This window comes from the organism of the source record quoted next, unplaced genomic scaffold (assembly GCF_019419815.1).
Source record: "Pyrus x bretschneideri cultivar Hongxiangsu unplaced genomic scaffold, Pyrus_bretschneideri_v1 Contig25, whole genome shotgun sequence".
Classification (NCBI taxonomy): Eukaryota; Viridiplantae; Streptophyta; class Magnoliopsida; order Rosales; family Rosaceae; genus Pyrus; species Pyrus x bretschneideri.
In genome coordinates this window covers 76,659-89,685 of record NW_025999557.1, presented here as the reverse complement: position 1 = coordinate 89,685, position 13,027 = coordinate 76,659, and positions in this window count along the sequence as shown.

Sequence of the window (13,027 nt, the reverse complement as noted above, 5' to 3'; positions counted from 1 at the left end):
AGAATTTCAAACTCAGTAATTTAGAAACACAGAAAAACTAATTTATTTTGTATCGAGAGAAGGAAACCAAAAAACTTCAGGCTTACAAGTAGATAGATTATAAATTTTATCTTCCATCTGAACTTTTAAAGTGTTTTTGCATAAATCGTGAGATGTTTTTTTCTAATGAATGGGCACCAAATTAAACCTTTTGTTGACACGTCATATGATTTGCAAATTTGGTCCACAAATTTAGTCTACGCATTACCCTTTGTTGAAGATTGGACTTGAATTTAAACGAATGTTTAAAAATAGCAACTCACGTAGTTACAAGCTAGTAATTAAAAATAATTAACAACTAAACAAAAATTCATAAAAATTGAAAAAATAAACATGCACATAGCATTTTGAACTTAGGACCTCTTGTTAATTTTAAATACAAAAATCATTGCTTCTAATTAAACTTTTGATGATTTAGCCAAATTTTATAAATTTATACTATTATGAAATGAAATTTGTAAATATTGGAATTGAAATAAACACACATGGTGCCAAGACCTCCTCATTAATTTCAAACAACAAAATCACCGGTTCTAGCTAAATTTCTTTGTCATTAAACCAAATTTTATAAATTTGTACTCTTATAAAACATATATAAATATGACACACTAAATAATTTTGGTGCTCCAAACAGTCGCTTTGCCCACACTGGACCTGGGCCGGCCTTGATGCGAAGGGGAGGTTGGACAATGCGGTTAAGTTGGTGGAGTCCATTATCGAGGTGGGGAAAGCTAAGGTGCAGCACAAGAGGTATGCGATATATTTGTGGAGTAAATGTGGTAGTGAGGGCAAATTTGTCTTTATGAAATATTTTAAGGTGATGTCAGCCTTAAATGGGTTATGTGAAAGTGAATTAGAACCTCAAAGAGTGTTATTATTATGTTTCAAATGTGAGGGCGTTTTGTAAAAACATGATAAACCTAAAGGTTAGTGTAGTTAACCCTCCACTGAAAGACATAATTTAGCTTTGTGAACATTGAATGTTACACAACCCTCTAGGCTCAACCAAAATATATTAATTGTTGTAGAATGGTTTTAAGTTTTAACCCTTTTTTTTTTTTTTTTTTTCTTTTTGGGTAACTTTGAGGTATGTTATCTTAATTTTAATTTTTATGAATGTTTTAACCTAAGAAAGCTTAAATTAAATTTTGACAAAATTTTCAAAACCGAGCAAATCACGCCAACAAGACTTTAACATACACGCCAATCAACCAAACTTCAATACACATACAAATATGTATTTTATTATTTGATCTTTGAATTTAAATTCCAACCGTTTGATTTTTTTTTTTTTTTTTTTTTTTTTACCATTGGATATGACAAAAATAGATATGGACCGATAGATAAATTTCAAAGGGTTTGATCTGTTGATAACTAACGGTTCACAAATTGAAAATGCCGCAATTACCGTTGGATATTTGGGATCCCTGTCGTGGCTCAGCTGATGGCCGCTAACTCTTTAGAGTAAGCACATTTAAAGAAGGACCTACTCAAGATTTAGGCCAACCAAATCTGAACTGAAATTTGGGTTTTCATTTAGGTCCAAACCCAATTTTAGGTTTAGGTGACATTTTATTGGGTTTAAACACAAATATTTGGTTAATTTGGTCGAAGGGTGGATTTGGTCTTAAAAAATTTATTTGAAGTGAAGAAAATGGACAACTACAACTCTAGAAAGAAATATTAAATTTAATCCAATGGTCATATGGCTTCGAATTTAGGTGATTTTTGAAAGTCGTGATATTTGAGGTAAGACATACAAGATAGACGGTTGGATGAAATATATTACAAAGTGGACTCTACGAACACATGTGTCAATATGTGTGTAAAAAAAATGTGTGATGTCGGATCCTTCCCTATATACGTATGCATTCGTGTGCACAAATGATAAATACCACTATCAAAAATAGACATTTGTCTGACAAACGAACTTTTGTCAGGCAAATATCTTTACCCAACGGAAAATAATAATTCGTTGGGCAAAACTAGCCAACATTTTAGTTTCTTTAGAGACTTTTGCTTGATGACCAACGTCCGATGGGCATATTTCCTTCGTTGAGTAAAGTTTTCGTGCCAAGGTAAAATTTTGGTGCATAATATGGCATCCTTCAACAGTTAGAAACAAAAAATCACTATTTACAATTATTTTAGCTTTTATTTTGATGATTTTAGAAGAATACAATCAACAAACCTGATCATCAATTTAAAATATTTACACTAATAGTTATCACAAAATCTTACATTCTACTTAATGGAAGTATATAATAAACTTTAAGTGTTTGTTGAATCTATTGTTTTGACATGATATGTAGTCTACGAAACTAATTTCAACGATCAAACAGTCAAACTTGTTTGTATATACTCCGACATCGCATACGTCAAAATAACAAAAATAAACTTTCGCGATTAGGTAATGGGGTGTAATTCTTTGACAGTTACAAATGTATCATCACGATTTAACGGTTATATGACCTTAGATTTTGATGATATTTTCTAAGGACGCTAATTGAAAGTAAAACCACACACTGAATTGACCTAATTATCAAATTTAATGACCTTTTAACCATTTGAAATTAAACAAAAAAGTAAGAAAAATAAAAAACTTTTCTTTATTTTTTTATGTTTACCCGACAAAATAGTTACAGGGCGTTGTGCAAACATGCATAATTTCATTGGGCAACAATTTTAATTTCGTCGGACAAATCTGAAACTTTCCCCCACTTTTTTCCTAAAAAATCGAATTTTCCCCAAGATTAAAAGGGTTGCTTGACGAAATATTTCAAAATTTCGTTAGGCAAAATTTATTTCCCATCATTATTTCATCAAAAATTAAACTGGGGTGGTGGGTGGGTGGCAGGGTGGGGCGGGGGGAGACAGGGGACAGGATGGTGGACGGGAAATGGGGTGGGTTGGATGGGAAAGGAGTGGGGAGGGTGGGGATGGAAGAGTGGTTGACGGAAAAGGGGGTGGGTTGGACGGGAAAGTGGTGGGGAGGGTGGGGGTGACGGTGTGGGGAAATTTATGCAATTATTTGTGTGAAATTTGTCGGAATTTGTGAAATTTGTTTGGAGGAAAATTGGAAATTTTGTGAAATATCAAATTATGAAAATTGTAAGAATATGGGAAATTTGTGCAATTTGTGAAATACTGTGAAATTGTAGGAATATTTTTAACATATTTGTCCGAAATGTGATAATAGAAGCTCCACATTCTTATAAATTAAGCTATTGGAAACAAAATGTTGAGTAAGAGAGAATAGAGAGAGACTGAGAGAAAATAGAGGAAAAATAAGTTGCATTTCTTTCTTATTAGAGTGCTTATTTATAGTAGGGTTTACATAGAAAGGTGTTGAACTATTAAGATATTACATATTGACTCAAAAATGAACAACCACATAATAAGTATTATTTATAACACTCCACTTAGATGGTAACTAATCAATTGTAGCTGCCTTGTTCAAACCTTACTTGGAAAACCCAATGGGAAAAAACCTAAGCGAATGAGAAAAATCAGGCACCATGATTATGAAATATTGATATGGTGTTGGTCACGCATAATGTTGCATTGCTAAAACCTTGACAGGAAAACCAGTGGGATAACAACTTGGTTAAGGGGAAAAGAGCACGAACGCACATATATGTCCATTATAGCATATGGTCAAAGACTCCCCCTGATAAGTAACTCCGCTTGTCTTCTCCTGGGGAAGTACAAAAGTTTATCGGGAGTTGACAACAACAGTTTGTGTTCCTGCAAAGAACAAATAAATAAAAAATAAAATCTAAGATTTAGAATAAGTTATGAGTAGTATAAGCCATATATACAAAGTTCTTGTAGGCTCTTCAAGAGTAATACTAAAACCCATAACACTTTTAAGGGTATGTTACAATAATATAATTAAGTTCGTAAGGCAATTTAACCAACTTTATCTTAAATAAGTACTCAATACATATTTTGAGCTTTATGCTCTTAAATTGAAATCTTGAAATAAGAATTCATGGCTCTATTCTTTATAGATTGTTTCGAGAGAGAGAGAGAGAGAGAATCTCAAAACTCTCTAGTAGTGTGCAGCCTTCAAATGCTATGAGTCTCACGCTTAAAATACAACCATACTTATAGATATGGTTGCGCTTAAAATAGTATATTATGTCTGACTCTATCAAGAAATATTATGTCATAAGTGATTTTAGTTCACTTCATCACATATATCCAAGAATAACTTTTGGGGCTTAAACCATAGGTTCCTTGTGCCACGTTTTTCCAATGGCTTTTAAAAATGAAATTTTCCTTTTTTCAATTTAGCCAACCCTTTACTTTGTCAACATTAACGGTAAAACTTGATTGAATAGCCCTTGATGATACGAGTAGCCACTATAATAAAAATTGCCAATTATCATCAATTTGTGATCCAACAATTCTCATTCGCATGCGCATAAATAGGCACCTAATAAGAAGTAAGCGCACCTTGTTTTTCTTCCACTTTCTCTCTTAATCTCTCTCTATTCTCGCTTACTTTATATTTTATTCCTAATACATTATCAGCTATTAAGGATAAAATAGTCAAAGATACATCTTACTTTGCTGTGTAATTGGTTAGATTAGTTACAACTGTCCATAGTTGGTTAGTTGTTAGAATCTACTTTGTACAAGTGTGTACAACAAGCTTTGTGTATATATACATTCTGTAATCTTATTATTTTTTAATGAAATGGAAAATTCTTTTCCCATTATGGTATCAACCGCCTCTATCTAATGACATTCTCTCGATCCCCTTTCTTCCTCCCAATCCTCTTTTTCTTTCTTGCTTCCTTTGATTTCCTTCTCAAAACCCTAGGCAGTCTTAACCTCGTGGAATGGATCGACATTTCTCCAATTATCAATCTACCAATCAACGCCAGAATTACACTCGCCCAAACAATTCACGCCAGACCTACAATCGTGGAGGCCATTCTAGTTGCAGAATTTACTGTCAACTCTGTCGAGAATATGATCATTAAGCCATTCAATGTCCTCAGCGCATTAATCCTAATTTTGGCATCAAATTTTCTTAGTCTGCTATGTGCACCAGTGCCAAGTCTTCTCAATCTGGTACTTCTACTTGGCTTCTTAATTCAGGTGCTAGTTCTCACATGACAAATCCATATGCCAATCTCCAAAATCCATAAGCATACACTGGTCCAAAACAAGCTTACATTGGTGATGGCAAAGGTTTACCTATTCTTAATTCTAGCTCTTCTACAATTCATACACCTACTCATACATTTAATCTCAATAGTGTATTGCATGTTCTTGATTTGAAACAAGATTTACTCTCTGCAAATCAATTTACCATTGATAATTGGTGTTCTATTCACCTTTATCCCTTTCACTTTACTGTGAAGGATTTTTTTTCGGAGATGATGCTTTTTAAAGTTCATGTGAGGAATGGTTTTTATCCTTTCACTACATCTCTCCCTCTTACTGGAAATCAACATGTGTTTGTTGCCTCTATCACTGCATCTCAGGATGTTTGGCATCAATGCTTGGGACATCCCTCTGTCAAAGTGTTGAATAAGTTGTCTTCAACATCTAGTATTCATGTCTCTACTAGTATAACCAAGTCTTTATGTTCCAATTGTGCTCTAGGCAAGAGTTCTAAACTTTCTTTTGGGTCTGTAACTAGTACTACTTGTAAACCCTTGGAATTGTTGCATACATATGTATGGAGATCCTCACCAGTTCCTTCTGTTACAGGCTAAAGGTACTACATCATCTTTGTTGATGATTTCACTAAGTATACATGGTTCTTTCCTCCCAAGTGTAAATCTGAAGTGTTTTCTACATTTGTACATTTTAAGCTTCTTGTTGAAAATTTGTTGGGAAATAAAATTGTTATATTTAGATCTGACTCTGGTGGAGAATGTCTTAGTTTTGTGTTTATATCTTATCTCAAGGATAATGGTATTCATCATCAATTGAGTTGTCCTCACACCCCAGAACAAAATGGGTGTGTTGAGCGCAAACATAGGCATTTAGTTGAAACTGCCATAACCCTTTTAGTTGTTTCCTTGGTTCCACATGTTTACTGGGTTGAGGCTTTCTCCACAACCATTTATTGCATCAATCAATTGCCCAATGTACATCACTATTCACCTTGGGAATTATTGTTTCGAAAGTCCCCAGATTATACTTCACTGAGAGTCTTTGGTTGCAGTTGTTTTCCCTGGTAAAAACCATATACTTCATCTAAATTGGAGCCTAAGAGTAAAGCTTGTGTCTTCATTGGTTATAGTCTTAATCATAAAGGCTATAGATGTCTTGACTTCCATTCTAAGAAAGTTTACATCTCTGGACATGTTCAGTTTGATGAGTCTACATTTCCCCTTCATTCTAAGGTTCCAGATTCACCATCTCATCACAGTTCTCCACCATTATCTCCACCTACTATTCCTACTACCCTCATTTTTCCTCAATTACATGTTTCTCATCTTACACCCTTCACTTTCTTTCCTTCTCAGTCACTCATCCCTTCACTATCTCAATGTCCTTCTCCTTCCACATCAGATACTTCTATCCCTCCCTCAATTACTCAACCCCTTATCTCCAACCCTACATCAAACAATCATCCTATGCAAACTAGATCCAAAGCATGGGTTTATAAACCCAAAGCCCTTCTTTCCACCAAACCTCCTCTACCTTCACATATATCTCCAGATTACTTGCCTTCTACCTATCTACAAGCTTCCAAATTCCCACAATGGAGACAAGCTATGCGATGAGTCCATATTATACCATATATTTTACCCTAATCTTAGTATTAATTATTAGTTATTTTAGTAGAATTTTGATAATTTGTTATATATTTTCAATGTAGGATATTCGACTTCCTCGGGAGCAAAAAGTGATCAAAATAATGAATTTTGGAGTGATTCCAATTGGACGATGTTCGTGTACCTTTCAAGATGATTGTATCAAAATTCCAAATTTTCCTACCAAGCCGTTTGACCGTGGCGATGAAATAAAGGCCCAGCGCGCAGCTTTCCAGATTGACATTTCTGAACGTTTTGAGTATTTTGGAAGTCAAGATAGCATATTTTGAGGAAGATTCCTTCTGAAGATTTGTAAGGGACGTCTTCTGATTTCAAAAGAGACCTTTTGGGACCAAATCAGAGTTGATTTGGTCGGTCAAAAGTGTGATTTTCTAAGAACTCCGAATTCTAGTTCAAATAGGAAACCATTTGTTTTCTGTTTTATCATTTAATTATGTTTCCTAGTTTTATTCTAAAGGTATGGTTTTATTTTCTAGTAGTATAAATAAGACTTTTTAGCCATTAGAAGGAAGGGGGAACATACGTGGAGAATTTAGCTAGGCTTTGACGCTTTGTATTCTGAAGGTGTTTTCTATACTTTTTCCATTTCAATAAATTCCTTTTGTTTTATGGTTACTAGTAGCTAATTTTCGTTTGCTAGGACGATGCCTTGAGCCTTAGCATGAATAAGTAGTTTTTATTTAATTGCTTATGATATTATATATGCATGCTTTGAATTATTAATCAATGTGCTTTAAACTGTCTTCTATATCTTAATGCTTAGTTGCCATTATGATGTTTAGATAAGTAATCGGATGCAATTCAATCATAATACCACTGGGGAATTGCGTATTGCTTCTTGTGATTGATAGTTGTAAATTCACCTAGGATGAATATCACGTCTTAGGGGTTGCATTGTTTTTCAAAGAGTTTTCACAAAGCGTAATGAGTCGTGCATGTTTATATTTGCTTTGAATACCACGGACGGATTGCATGTTTGATATACGTTCTAACTTGAATACCATGAGTAGAATATGCATTAGGAAAACCTAACCTTCAAAGTTGCATGGGTAATTCATAAGTAATTGGTAAATCTATATAGGATTGTTAAGGGGACAGCGGAACCCTAGGCTTTTACAATTTGGTTTTCAAAACTATTTTCTTTTGTTTTCCTTACTTTGTCAATTTATTTAATTGTTTTTAATTAAATTCATTTTTAATATTGTACGTCATTAAATCAACCTCTTCTAAACTTTGTGTTCAAATAGTTAATTAAGAATTAGTTTAAATACAAATTATTCATTCAATCCCTGTGGAAAACGACCTTGCTTGAGCCGTTTATACTACAACTACCTTGTTCTCTTGCAAGTATTTTTAAGTGTTTTTATCCCTACTTTTGCAGGTGGTAAAATCTTTATCAAGAAATTGACGCCGTCGCCAGAGATTGTTTTAAATAATTTGTGATTATCAACTCTTAGTTAATTACTAGGAAATGGTGCCCACGCATTGCTGCGGGATAAGAAAGTTCGTAGGTAATAACAACTAAAAAAATTATTAAAAATAGATTGAGCATAATTTGTAAGTTGTTCAGTTTTGGCTAATGTTATATTAATTTATACAAATAAATGTATTGAGAAATAAAGAGTAAGTGAAATTGGATACATACGTGGAATGGGAATTTGAATAACGTCTAAGAAAAGATAAGTTTGTTGCAATTTAGTACAACAAAGATGGAAATTGGTGTCTTATGCAATAAAATATATTTAGTGATAGTGTTATATAAGAGTTACGAAAGTGTTGCAAATCATGCTATGATTAAATAGCAGTTTATTTGCCAATTTTATAATTTTTAAAACAAAATTAAATGGCGCTCTAAGACGGATCAGATTTATGTAAATTGGTAAGCTTAGTTTTGATTATCTGGAGTAAGAATAGTCATTTCTGTCTTTTCTCTTTAGAGGAATTAACTATTATCAATTTATATAGATACCTTCTTCTTCTAACTTATTGTGAATACATGGCTTATTATTTGTTTGTCTAGTGAAAGGTTTAAGGCCAATATTCAAAAGTATAAACAAACATCCTTCCACTAAAGATAAATCATGCCCATATTTTGTAAATCTGTGAAAGAACATATTAGATTAAAATATGTGGAGAGGGTATATCTCTAGTGCAAATGTCTACTTTTATACTTTTATCTCTAGTTAAAAGAAGCTAGTTTGTATATATATATTAGTAATAGCTAATTCGCCTAAAGAGAAAGCTTAGTAAAAATTGTAATTAAACGTAGAACGTCAATAAAACAAAGTTAACAAAGTATTAATTAATTTTACATACCTTTGAATATTTGTGTCTTCATTGCTTGAAAATGTATTTGTCAACATTGTAAATCCCTTGCTGAATTAGCTATTTTTTTTTTCATTTCCTAAAATTGTAAAATAAAGTGTTAAAAAAAACGTTGTCTGGCAGTTAAAGGGAGCTCTCATGGCTCTGGGCTCGAGACTACGGAGAAGAGGGGGAGAAGAGCTCAACGGCATAAATGGGAAATGAAGGAGCATGGGTTAATGAAGCATCTAGGTTTATTCACACGTGTGGTTCCGTGTGTGTTGTGTAAAGCTCAGCACCTCTTGTTATGACCCAGGTCCCAGGTTCGAATCCCACATGTGTCAGTTTCTTTGTTTTCTCTTATTTTCTGTTTTATTTGTTATTTTATATTTCTTTTATTGTTTTCTGTTTTTATTTCCTATTTTTCCTGTCCTAGTTTATTTTCTGTACCTTTGTTAGTTGTTTTAGGTTTTTATTTTAGGACTTATTATTTTTGTTCCTTTTCATTTATATTTTTTTTTCCACACTTTGAGGACAATGTGTGATTTAAGTTTGGGGGTGGGAAATAAGAATTTTTAGATTTTTATTTTTGAGTCATGTCAAAATTTTTCATTTTTAAGTTAATATAAATAGTTTATTTTAAAAGTTATAACAAATGGACATGGTGAAGGTTAATCCCATAATAGAATCTTTTCTATTTATCGTTGCTTAGAGACTAATTCATGAGTTATACTTTAAAAGTTTCACATTCAAATCAACATGGTTTGTGGGGAGTGAGATTGAAACACTTACTTTTTGACGAAGTGTATTTTCATTTTTGTTCTTAGTAAAGTAAAGTTTAGTATGTGTTACAAATAAAGTAATAATTGTTCCACCCGAGGCTTTGCCTAGTAACTGGACCAGACAGTGATTCTTGCGTCAAACGATAGAATCTTGACATGGGGCAGTGTAGTTAGTTGGTTTCATAGCCTTTTCAGCTCGAGTTAATAAGTCCGTATAGGTGTTCTACACCTAGTGCCCTAAAGCCTTTGTGGTTTGTGAGTCATTGACCTAAAGGCTTTAGGGCACTGGCATTGCACGACCACCACTGTTACTAGAAAAAAAAAATAAATAAATAAAGAAAAAATAAAGAATGAAAAAAAAAAAAAAAAAAAAAGAAGAAAAGAAGAAAAGAAGAAAAAATATATATATCGAGTTATTATGTGTGTGAAGTGTTAAATAAAGAGGATGAGAGGTAAATGTTTTAGTCGAGTCTACTTAATTAGCCATGTTGGTTCACTTTACACCAAAGGAAGTTCATGAATTCTTTTCTAATTGATTCTAAATGGCTTAGACTCTGTGGTGGGATTAGTTGGAACTTTTGGAAAGATGTTCTAATTTTTAACGTTTTCTATGGATTTCAACTTGAAGATGAAAATTTTGTCTTAGTTGAGTTTTAGTTGAGTTTCTAGTTTGTTAGTTTTTATCTTTGGTTTTGAGTTTTGTTTTGCTTGAGGACAAGCAAAAAGTTAAGTTTGGGGGTATTTGATGAGTCCATATTATACCATATATTTTACCCTAATTTAGTATTAATTTATTAGTTATTTTGATAGAATTTTGATACTTTGTTATATATTTTCAATGTAGGACATTCGATTTCCTCTGGAGCAAAAAGTGATCAAAAGGATGAATTTTGGAATGATTCTAATTGGATGATGTTTGTGTGCCTTTCAAGATGATTATATCAAAATTCCAGATTTTTTTACCAAGCTATTTGACCGTGGCGATGAAATAAAGGCCCGGCGCGCAGCTTTACCAGATTGACGTTTCTGGACGTTTTGAGTATTTTGGAGGTCAAGATGGCATATTTTGAGGAAGATTACTTCTGAGGATTTGTAGGGGACGTCTTCAGCTTTCAAAAGAGACCTTTTGGGACCAAATCGAAGTTGATATGATCGGTCCAAAGTATGATTTTCTGAAAACTCCGAATTCTAGTTCAAATAGGAAACCTTTTATTTTCTATTTTATCATTTAATTATGTTTCCTAGTTTTATTCTAAGACCTTTTCAAGGTAGGGTTTTATTTTCTAGTAGTATAAATAAGACTTTTTAGCCATTAGAAGGGGGAACGTATGTGGAGAATTTAGCTAGGCTTTGACGCTTTGTATTTTGAAGGTGTTTTATATCCTTTTTCCATTTCAATAAATTCCTTTTGTTTTATCGTTGCTAGTAGCTAATTTTCATTTGCTAGGACAATGCCTTGAGCCTTGGCATGAATATGTAGTTTTTATTTAATTGCTTATGATATTATACATGCATGCTTTGAATTATTAATCAATGTGCTTTAAACTGTCTCTATATCTTAACGCTTAGCTACCATTATGATGTTTAGATAAGTAATCATATGCAATTTGGTTAGAATACCACCGGGGAATTAAGTATTGCTTCTTGTGATTGATAGTTGTGATTTCACCTAGGATGAATATCACGTCTTAGGGGTTGCATTGTTTTTCAAAGGGTTTTCACAAAGTGTAATGAGTCGTGCATGTTTATATTTGATTTGAATACCATGGACGGATTGCATGTTTGATATACATTCTAACTTGAATACCACGAGTAGAATATGCATTAGGAAAACCTAACCTTCAAAGTTGCATGGGTAATTCATAAGTAATTGGTAAATCTACATATGATTGTTAAGGGGACGGCAGAACCCTAGGCTTTTACAATTTGGTTTTCAAAACTATTTTCTTTTGTTTTCCTTACTTTGTCAATTTATTTAATTGTTTTTAATTAAATACGTTTTTAATATTTTACGTCATTAAATCAACCTCTTCTAAACTTTGTTTTCAAATAGTTAATTAAGAATTAGTTTGAATACAAATTATTCATTCAATCCCTGCGGAAAACGACCTTGCTTGAGCCGTTTATACTACAACTATCTTGTTCTCTTGCAAGTATTTTTAAGTGTTTTTATCCCTACTTTTGCAGGTGGTAAAATCCCTATCACTATGCAAGAAGAATTCAATGCTCTTCTTCAAACTGGCACTTGGAAATTGGTTCCTTCTCATCCATCTCAAAATGTTGTGGGTTGCAAATAGGTATTTAGAATAAAAAGGAAGGCTGATGGTTCAATAGATCGCTATAAAGCTCGGTTGGTGGCCAAGGGGTTTCACAAACAAGAATGTTTGGATTACATAGATACTTTCAGTCCAGTTGCAAAGCCTGTTACCATTAGGCTTTTGTTGACCATGGCAGTTCAGTTTGACTGGTTTTTAAACCAACTTGATGTTCGTAATGCTTTTCTCCATGGCACTTTCTCTGAAGATGTTTTCATAAAGTAGCCTTCCGGTTTTGAAGATCCTACTAAACCTGCTCATGTATGTCACTTACAAAAGTCTTTATATGGGTTGAAACAAGCTCCAAGAGCTTGGTATGAAAAGCTGCAAAGTGTTCTACATTCTCTGTGTTTTATTGGTTCTTAAAATGATCACTCACTGTTTATTAAAAGAGATCTTGGATTGGTGTTTGTGTTGGTGTATGTTGATGATATAATGGTTACAGAGCCTTCTTCTCAAGCTTGTCAAGCTACTATTACTCATCTCAGTTCCTTGTTTCCCATCAAGGATCTTGGTCCCTTGCATTATTTCCTTGGACTTGAAGTCAAGAGGTCTTCCAAAGGGATTTTTTTTGTCTTAAACAAAATATATTCTTGATTTGTTGCAGAAAGCCAAGATGGATGGTGCGAAGGCCTCTGCCACACCTTTAAATACCTCTAAATTGGATCACTCATCTCCTTTACTCTCTAATCCTACTGAGTATCGAGCTTTAGTTCGTGGTTTGCAATACTTGACTTGGACTAGGCCTGATCTTTCCTTTGCAGTCAATCTTGTGTGTCAA